The following is a 10,740-nucleotide window of genomic DNA, read 5'->3' as shown; positions in this document are numbered from 1 at the left end:
GGGAATCCAACGCCCGTCCACGACACGCCCCCTTTTCTCTCTCTCTCTCTGGGCGCTTCTCGTTCCCGAGAAGCGCCCTTCTCACATCTCGGCGGCCATCTTGGACCAGGAAGTGCACTGGCGGCTCTGCAGCACCGCAGCGCACAGGACTTCAGGATCTCCCTGCCAAGCACCGCAGAACTTGGTGAGACGCACTCAGTCAGATTGTCTCTTCCCCTGCAAGTACACTCACTTTATGGAAAAGATGTCACAGTCTAAGCAAAAACGGACTGGAAAGACCCACTCTGTTATTTTTGCTGTGTGCACCTCCTGCAAGGTATCTCTGCCCCGAGGTCACACTACCCCGCTGTGCTCCGCCTGCCAAATGTCTGCGGCACAGGATACTCCGGCCTCTGACCCGGAATGTAGTGAGCCTAGTACCCCCGCATGGGCGTCCTCCCTTGCTCGTTCTGTGGCATCCTTGGAAAGGACGATACAGTCCCTCCGTGACCCGTCCCTTACCCAGGGCACTTCCACGGATGATGTAACGCGGCCTAAGAACCCCTCTCGGCCTAGAGGTCGTACCGTTTCCAGAAGCCCTCTCTCATCTAGAAAGAAGTCCAGGGTAACATCTCCGGTCCGTGATCAGCCCTCCGGCTCAGAGAGCGAAGTCTCTCGTCACTCATCCCCAGCTCATAGCAGGGAATCTTTTCTGGACGACGCATCCAGCGTGTCCTGTTCCCCAGAGTATCGTCACGACCAAGAGACCCTAGATTCTCTCATAGACTCTGTAAGTCAGACGCTACAGTTAGAGGACGAAACCCCGTCCAAGGCGGTTCATCCCGTGTCATTCGGGCGAACTACTAAGGCTCATAGATTTTTTCCTACGCATCCTCAATTCAAGGACATTGTCGATCTCCACAGAGTCCGTCCGGATAAGCGCTTCTCAGGTCAGAAGGCTATGCAATTGAAGTATCCGTTTGCTCAGGACCTTGCTAAGGAGTGGTCTCAGTCACCCTCCGTGGACCCGCCAGTGTCGCGGCTCGCCACCAAGGCCGTTCTATCCTCCTCCGAGGGCGCGTCCATCAAGCATCCCACTGATAGACAAATTGATCAGATGGCTCGCTCGGCTTTTGAAGCTTCCTCGGCTTCTCTCTTCCCTTCTTTTGCCGCCACATGGGTTGCAAAAGCCATGACCCATTGGGCTGAGTCTTTAGCCTCTACAGCACTACACGCCGACTTACCCCCCGAGGTTTCACACCTGGCCACTCAGATTGCCAGAGCGGGGGACTTTGTAGTTTCCGCATCTTTAGACGCGGCCAACTGTGCCTCACAGACAGCGGCCAATGCTGTCACGATCCGCAGATCCCTTTGGCTCAGGGACTGGAAAGCGGACTCAGGATCCAAAAAATCTCTCACGTCCCTTCCATACCAGGGCGAACGCCTTTTTGGGGACAAACTAGATAAAATAATCGCAGACTCCACAGGGGGAAAGAGCAAATTCCTTCCCCAGCAACGGACCTTTCGCCCCTTTCGCAACCAACAGGGCCGAGGCCGATATTTCCGTTTCGGGTCCAATTGGTCCAATCCTTCTTCCACGCCACCCGGCGTCGGGAGAGGTCAGCGCAAGGACAGAGCCTCCCAGCCATCCTACAAACCTTCTCCCTCTTGGAGAGGCAGACCCAGACAACAGGGGTCCAGGGGGCCCAGAACTAACAGGTCTCCAACTCAATGACTCTTGGCAGACGCCGAAGGACACCGACAGAGTTGGCGGCCGCCTACTCTTCTTTCGGGACGCGTGGCTCTCGGTAGTTCCCGACCGATGGGTCCGCGAACTGGTATCCTTCGGTTACAAGATAGAGTTTGTCTCTATTCCCCCATCTCGTTTCTTCCAGTCCCCCCCTCCCAGAGCAAGGGTCCGTCAGTATTTTCAGGCCATAAGATCGCTATGGGAAGACGGGGTCATCATCCCGGTACCTCAAAACGAGAGGTACCAAGGTTTCTATTCCAATCTTTTCATTGTACCAAAGAAGGACGGCTCAGTACGTCCAATACTGGACCTCAAGCTCCTCAACAGGTACGTCCGTGTACGTCAATTCCGTATGGAGTCCCTCCGCTCGGTAATTGCCTCTCTGGAAGAGGGCGAGTTTCTTGCATCTCTAGATGTTCAAGATGCTTACCTGCACATTCCCATTCTGCCGTCTCATCAGCGCTTCCTCCGCTTCGCGGTCCAGGGGCACCATTTTCAGTTTGTCGCCCTACCTTTCGGGCTGGCCACCGCTCCTCGGGTGTTCAACAAGGTCATGGCAGCTGCCGTGGCCATTCTACATGCTCGAGGCATAGTGGTGTTGCCCTACTTGGACGACATTCTTATAAAAGGCCCCTCTTTCCGGTCCTGTTCAGAAGCGGTAGACGTCACTATAGATACCCTTTTGCGCCTGGGCTGGAAAATCAATTTCAAAAAATCTTCCCCAGTCCCGGCCCAGACCATATCCTACCTGGGAATGATCTTAGACTCCTCTCAGGGTCTAGTACTTTTGCCTCCGGAAAAGGTGTCTACTCTACTGAGAGAAGTCCGGAAGCTTACTCAACCTCACTCTCACTCCCTACGCTTCTCCATGAGGGTACTCGGCAGGATGGTGGCGGCAATGGAGGCAGTGCCCTTTGCGGTTTTTCACCTCCGTCCCTTACAACACGCCATTCTGGCAGTATGGGACAGGAATCCCGCCTCGCTCGACCGCCGTCTCCTTCTCTCTCGCCCAATCAGACAGTCCCTCAGGTGGTGGACCAAGAGGTCCTCCCTGACTCGGGGGAAGTCCTTCCTTCCGGTGCACTGGCTGGTTGTCACAACGGACGCCAGTCTCTTCGGCTGGGGTGCAGTGTTCCAGCGCCACTCGACTCAGGGTCGCTGGTCTCCGCAGGAGTCCCAGCTGCCCATCAATATCCTAGAGATTCGGGCAATCAGACTGGCTCTCCATCATTTTCAGCCGTTCCTCTCCGGCCGTGCGGTCAGAGTCCAGTCCGACAACGCCACTGCGGTAGCCTACATCAACCGCCAAGGGGGCACTCGCAGCAGGGTGGCCATGGTCGAGGTGACGCTAATTCTCCGCTGGGCCGAGACACATCATTCCATACTCTCAGCAGTTTTCATCCCAGGCGTGGAAAACTGGGAAGCGGACTTTCTCAGTCGCCACAGCCTCGATCCCGGAGAGTGGTCTCTCCATCCCGCAATCTTTCACCAGATCTGCTCTCGATGGGGGACCCCGGACGTGGACCTAATGGCATCTCGACTCAATTGCCAGGTTCCCGTCTTCATGGCCAGGTCTCACGACCCCTCTGCCTTCGGAGCCGACGCTCTCGTCCTCTCATGGCAGGGTTTCAGACTCCCATACATCTTTCCTCCAATTCCTCTTCTGGCAAAGGTGATCAGGAAGATCAAGGCAGAACGGATCCCAGTAATTCTCATCGCTCCGGACTGGCCGCGCAGGACATGGTATGCCGAGATGGTTCAACTGGTCTCAGACGTACCTTGGAGGCTGCCGAGTCGCGCAGACCTCCTGTCTCAGGGGCCCATTTACCACCCGAATTCAGAGGCCCTGTGTTTAACGGCGTGGCCGTTGAGTCCTGGGTACTGAGGCAGAAGGGGTTACCCCAGACGGTGATATCTACCATGCTCCGCGCACGCAAACCTTCTTCTATGCGCATCTACCACCGCGCCTGGAAGGCTTACTTCGCCTGGTGCAGGAAGCGGGGACGTTTCCCCCCCCGTTTTTCTATCCCTCACATTTTGGAATTCCTCCAATCAGGTGTGGACTTGGGTCTTGCTCTCAGCTCTCTTAAGGGCCAAATTTCTGCTCTCTCGGTTCTCTTTCAGAGAAAGATTGCAAACAGATTGCAGGTCAGGACTTTCATCCAGGGTGTTTCTCATATGGTTCCGCCTTACAAGATGCCCTTGGAACCATGGGACCTGAACCTAGTTCTCTGTGCTCTTCAAGAGCCCCCCTTTGAGCCCTTGCATGAAGTGTCTTTGCTTTTCTTATCTTGGAAGATTGCCTTCCTCGTGGCTGTCACGTCTATTAGACGTGTCTCTGAGCTGGCAGCTGTCGTGTCGACCTCCTTTCCTCGTGTTCCACCAGGACAAGGTGGTTCTGCGGACATGTCCGACTTTTCTTCCAAAGGTCGTTTCCTCTTTCCATCCTAATGAGGAGATTGTCCTTCCCTCACTGTGCCCTGCTCCTTCCCACCGCACGGAAAGGGCGCTCCACACTCTGGACTTAGTGAGGGGTCTCAGACGTTACGTCTCCAGGACTGCGTCTCTCCGTAGGTCAGATGCCTTGTTCGTTCTTCCGGAAGGGCCACGGAAGGGACTACCCGCTTCCAAGGCCTCCATTGCCAAGTGGATTCGTTCCGCCATCCAAGAGTCCTACCGTGTCAAGGGTCACGCCGCACCTCCGGGGATCAAGGCTCATTCTACCCGGTCAGTCGGCGCGTCCTGGGCCATCCGACACCAGGCATCGGCAGCACAGGTCTGCAAGGCTGCTACATGGTCCAGTCTACATACGTTCACGAAACACTACCATGTGCACTTTCAGGCTTCGGCAGACGCTTCCGTCGGTAGGCGAATCCTACAAGCGGCTGTATCTCACCTGTAATTTGTAGGCTCGCACAGCATTTATAACTTCTGGTTGCCCACCCAGGGACTGCTTTGGGACGTCCCATTCGTCCTGTGTCCCCCAATGATACGTAGGAGAAAAGGAGATTTTTGTGTACTCACCGTAAAATCTTTTTCTCCGAGTCATCATTGGGGGACACAGCACCCTCCCTGTTAGCCTAGTTGGCTCAATTGTTCTTTTCAGTCTGTGTTTTGACTATGACATGTTTTCTGTCTTTTAACTGGCTTACTCCTACTGCTTTGTTACCGAACTGGCTCTGGGTTGTCCAGCCTGTGGGTGTATACTGCAGGGGAGGAGTTAATCTTTTGTGTGTGTTTAACTTAGTGTCCTCCTGGTGGCAGCAGCATAACACCCATTCGTCCTGTGTCCCCCAATGATGACTCGGAGAAAAAGATTTTACGGTGAGTACACAAAAATCTCCTTTTATAAGTAACTAGCGCCGTGTGCTAATCAGCTTTGGTCGCCGTCTGTGCCTCCTATCACCAGAATCACTGTACTCCTGCTGTGATTGATGTGGATGATGCGTCCTAGATCATCCACAGGTCCCTGAAAATCCTGTGCTAAGGGCCTCACTCCCAGTTAATTGGCGCTGATGCACTAAAGAACTTTGCTCTGCCCTTAGTGTAAGATTTGCAGAATTATATGAATGACCTAGGATGTGTCATCTACACTGTGTGCAGAATTATTAGGCAAGTTGTATTTTGATCATGATACTTTTTACACATGTTGTCCTACTCCAAGCTGTTCAGGCTTGAGAGCCAACTACCAATTAAGAAAATCAGGTGATGTGCATCTCTGTAATGAGGAGGGGTGTTGTCTAATGACATCAAAACCCTATATAAGGTGTGCGTAATTATTAGACAACTTCCTTTCCTTTGGCAAAATGGGTCAGAAGAGAGATTTTACAGGCTCTGAAAAGTCCAAAATTGTGAGATGTCTTGCAGAGGGATGTAGCAGTCTTGAAACTGACAACCTTTTGAAGCGTGATCACCGAACAATCAAGCTTTTCATGGCAAATAGCCAACAGGGATCGCAAGAAGCGTGTTGGGCAAAAAAGGCGCAAAATAACTGCCCATAAATTGAGGAAAATCAAGCGTGAAGCTGCCAAGATGCCATTTGCCACCAGTTTTGCCATATTTCAGAGCTAAATTTCACAGTATAAGGATAGTCAATTAGAGTATATAATCATTTAATCACCGCTCACCTCTAATATATGAGTATAAAATTCAATTTTTATTCAATATATCTAAAATAATACAAATATAATAAATACCCAAACGTGAAATAACCACCACCACCAACTTAATAAAATACAGAGGCACCAAGGGGAGGTGCCTGTCCCTATGTGCAACCTGTCTCACCCTGCCTGACAGCGGAGGTTGGCACCCTATACCCTGCGCTCTGACGCCCCCACTCGACGACGGCTCTCCCTGTCTGCCCTATTGCGCCCAACAGTGGCAGGGGAGTGGAAAAGGATGCCTAAAGGGTGAGAAAGATAGTTTAAGGAGATATGCTGTTTGTCTTTGAATCATATAGTAGAACTAATTAAAGCTGGTCTCGTAGCTAGAATAAATATAGTTTGTTATGTGGAAGTCCTCTTCTATTGGTAAGCTTTCTTATATAAATGCTTCTTGTATTGAAAAATCTTCTTGTATGAATGTCTAACGGCTGACTAAATAGTCCATGGTAACCCAAGCAGATATTTAATAACCAGAATAAGGGACTATAGCCTATGGATAGAGGAAATAGAACAGAAGATAGTAAGAGAGATATCTTATCTTATTCCTGCTGATGGTATATATATTCTTCATATATCAATAGCACATGTATATACAAGATGTTTAAAGTACACTGAACCAAATGCATTCCATGTATATATAGAATCCCATAGGTCTAATATATAGTCCAAAAAAAATAAGCCAAGATGTGAATACTTCTATAGATATAATATAAAGGGATAGACCCACTTAATGATAGCAGCAGTTAGCAATATATCTTTGATGGCATCATACATATATATGTATCCAACAGGCTCAGAACCCAAGAGCATTATATAATATAAGACAGCATATTCAATTCTCCATATATAATAATGATGCAATAAAATTTAGTATCTATATACACTGGAAGCCACAGTAGTGCAACAAACACACACTCAACGCGTTTCCCCTCCACTGAGGTTCATCAGGAGTAGATGAATCAAGGGAGGATTGTCTCGTAGAGTCCGGCCATCATGCCTGTCTTACCAATATTGCAGCTAAGCTAAGTATCGCTGGCTATTATCTATCAAAGTTTTGCAACAAAGCTGAGCCTTCTTGGGCTATGTTTGATTTATCTACTCCTGATGAACCTCAGTGGAGGGGAAACGCGTTGAGTGTGTGTTTGTTGCACTACTGTGGCTTGCAGTGTATATAGATACTAAAGTTTATTGCATCATTATTATATATGGAGAATTGAATATGCTGTCTTATATTATATAATGCTCTTGGGTTCTGAGCCTGTTGGATACATATACACTCACCGGCCACTTTATTAGGTACACCATGCTAGTAACGGGTTGGACCCCCTTTTGCCTTCAGAACTGCCTCAATTCTTCGTGGCATAGATTCAACAAGGTGCTTCATTCCTCAGAGATTTTGGTCCATATTGACATGATGGCATCACACAGTTGCCGCAGATTTGTCGGCTGCACATCCCAAAGATGCTCCATACAAGGCAGGATGGATCCATGCTTTCATGTGGTTTACGCCAAATTCTGACCCTACCATCCGAATGTCGCAGCAGAAATCGAGACTCATCAGACCAAGCAACGTTTTTCCAATCTTCTACTGTCCAATTTCGATGAGCTTGTACAAATTGTAGCCTCAGTTTCCTGTTCTTAGCTGAAAGGAGTGGTACCCGGTGTGGTCTTCTGCTGCTGTAGCCCATCTGCCTCAAAGTTCGATGCACTGTGCGTTCAGAGATGCTCTTAGGCCTACCTTGGTTGTAACGGGTGGCGATTTGAGTCACTGTTGCCTTTCTATCAGCTCGAACCAGTCTGCCCATTCTCCTCTGACCTCTGGCATCAACAAGGCATTTCCGCCCACAGAACTGCCGCTCACTGGATTTTTTTTCTTTTTCGGACCATTCTCTGTAAACCCTAGAGATGGTTGTGCGTCAAAATCCCAGTAGATCAGCAGTTTCTGAAATACTCAGACCAGCCCTTCTGGCACCAACAACCATGCCACGTTCAAAGGCACTCAAATCACCTTTCTTCCCCATACTGATGCTCGGTTTGAACTGCAGGAGATTGTCTTGACCATGTCTACATGCCTAAATGCACTGAGTTGCCGCCATGTGATTGGCTGATTAGAAATTAAGTGTTAACAAGAAGTTGGACAGGTGTACCTAATAAAGTGGCCAGTGAGTGTATATGTATGATGCCATCACAGATATATTGCTAACGGCTGCTATCATTAAGTGGGTCTATCCCTTTATATTATATCTATAGAAGTATTCACATCTTGGCTTATTTTTTTTGGACTATTTAGTCAGCGGTTAGACATTCATACAAGAAGATTTTTCAATACAAGAAGCATTTATATAAGAAAGCTTACCAATAGAAGAGGACTTCCACATAAACTATATTTATTCTAGCTACGAGACCAGCTTTAATTCGTTCTACTATATGATTCAAAGACAAACAGCATATCTCCTTAAACTATCTTTCTCACCCTTTAGGCATCCTTTTCCACTCCCCTGCCACTGTTGGGCGCAATAGGGCAGACAGGGAGAGCCGTCGTCGAGTGGGGGCGCCAGAGCGCAGGGTATAGGGTGCCAACCTCCGCTGTCAGGCAGGGAGAGACAGGTTGCGCATAGGGACAGGCACCTCCCCTTGGTGCCTCTGTATTTTATTAAGTTGGTGGTGGTGTTTATTTCACGTTTGGGTATTTATTATATTTGTATTTTAGATATATTGAATAAAAATTGAATTTTATACTCATATATTAGAGGTGAGCGGTGATTACATATTTCAGAGCTGCAACATTACTGGAGTACCAAAAAGCACAAGGTGTGCAATACTCAGGGACATGGCCAAGTCAAGGAAGGCTGAAAAACGACCATCTTTGAACAAAAAACATAAGATAAAACGTCAAGACTGGGCCAAGAAATATCTTAAGACTGACTTTTCTAAGGTTTTATGGACTGATGAAATGAGAGTGACTCTTGATGGGCCAGATGGATGGGCCAGAGGCTGGATCAGTAAAGGGCAGAGAGCTCCACTCCAACTCAGACGCCAGCAATGTGGAGGTGGGGTACTGGTATGGGCTGGTATCATCAAAGGTGAACTTGTGGGACCTTCTCGGGTTGAGGATGGAGTGAAGCTCAACTCCCAGACCTACTGCCAGTTTCTGAAAGACAACTTCTTCAAGCAGTGGTACAGGAAGAAGTCGGTATCGTTCAAGAAAAACATGATTTTCATGCAGGACAATGCTCCATCACATGCCTCCAACTACTCCACAGCGTGGCTGGCCAGTAAAGGTCTCAAAGAAGAAAAAATCATGACATGGCCCCCTTGTTCACCTGATCTGAACCCCATAGATAACCTGTGGTCCCTCATAAAATGTGAGATCTACAGGGAGGGAAAACAGTCCACCTCTCGGAACAGTGTCTGGGAGGCTGTGGTGTCTGCTGCATGCAATGTTGATCATAAACAGATCAAGCAACTGACAGAATCTATGGATGGAAGGCTGTGAGTGTCATCATAAAGAAAGGTGGCTATATTGGTCACTAATTTTTTTGGGTTTTGTTTTTGCATGTCAGAAATGTTTATTTCTAAATTTTGTGCAGTTATATTGGTTTACCTGGTGAAAATAAACAAGTGAGATGGGAATATATTTGGTTTTTATTAAGTTGCCTAATAATTCTGCACAGTAATAGTTAGCTGCACAAACAGATATCCTCCTAAGATAGCCAAATCTAAAAAAAAAAACCACTCCAACTTCCAAAAATATTAAGCTTTGATATTTATGAGTCTTTTGGGTTGATTGAAAACAGTTGTTGATTCAATAATAAAAATAATCCTCTAAAATACAACTTGCCTAATAATTCTGCACACAGTGTATCTGTAGATACAGGAGGAGGCACGGGAGACTAACAAAAAGGTATTTTTTTTGGATATGCAAATTGATGGACTGTGGTAATAGACTAGGTAACAGTGTTGACATTAGTTTGTATTGGGAAATTCTGGTGACTGATTTCCTTTACGTTCCCACGAAGAGTTTAACAATGATGCATAGTTTTGAAGTGCAAAAACACAGCGTTTTATTTTTATAGTTCCAGAAAAGTGGACGGCTTTTTTTTTTTTTCAGTAAAGCTGCGCTAACTGACCTGCAGTGTTTGAAATCTGCAATATGTCAATTTCTCTTGCGAGTCTGCGAAGTTTAATGTGCAGATTTTCCCCACAGAATTGCATTAGGTGCAGAAACACCGAAGGTAAAAGCATATGCACTTTTAGTGGGTTTCCCCTGCGGCTACATTCACATTTTCACATTCTGTTTCTCTCTTCTGTTTTAAGGAATAAAAAAAAAAAAGTGTCAAAAAGCGGATTCAGGCTATAATTGATGCAAATAGAAGCAGAGGCGCCCCATTGATTATTATAGGGGTGCCTATGCTTCAGTTTTGTAATAGGTTTTTAAAACGGAATAAAAATGTTTGCATTATTTGTTCTAAAAACAGATAATAAACTGATCCCATATCAATCAGTTGGGTCTTTGCTTTCATCTGCACCAGTTATGCCATGGATCTGCTTTTCACATTAATTCTATTATCTGTTCCTAAAAACAGAACATTGGCAAAAGCAAATCTGGGGCATAACCGATGCAAATGGAAACGAGAGACCCCATTGATTATCAAGGGGGACTGTTTTGTATCTGTTAGAGGGCAGAAATGTTTTATTCCGTTTGCGAAATTGAAACAAAACCGATAAAGATCCCATAATAATCAATGGGGTCCCTCTTCTTCTGTTTGTTTGCATTTGTTATGCGACAAATATGGTTTTGATGTTAAATCCAATTCTTTCTAAATGAGAAACTGAATGAAAACAAGT

The sequence above is a fragment of the Ranitomeya variabilis genome, chromosome 1 (assembly GCF_051348905.1).
Source record: "Ranitomeya variabilis isolate aRanVar5 chromosome 1, aRanVar5.hap1, whole genome shotgun sequence".
Classification (NCBI taxonomy): Eukaryota; Metazoa; Chordata; class Amphibia; order Anura; family Dendrobatidae; genus Ranitomeya; species Ranitomeya variabilis.
The sequence above is the reverse complement of the archived record's forward strand: the minus strand, read 5'-3'. Positions refer to the sequence as shown.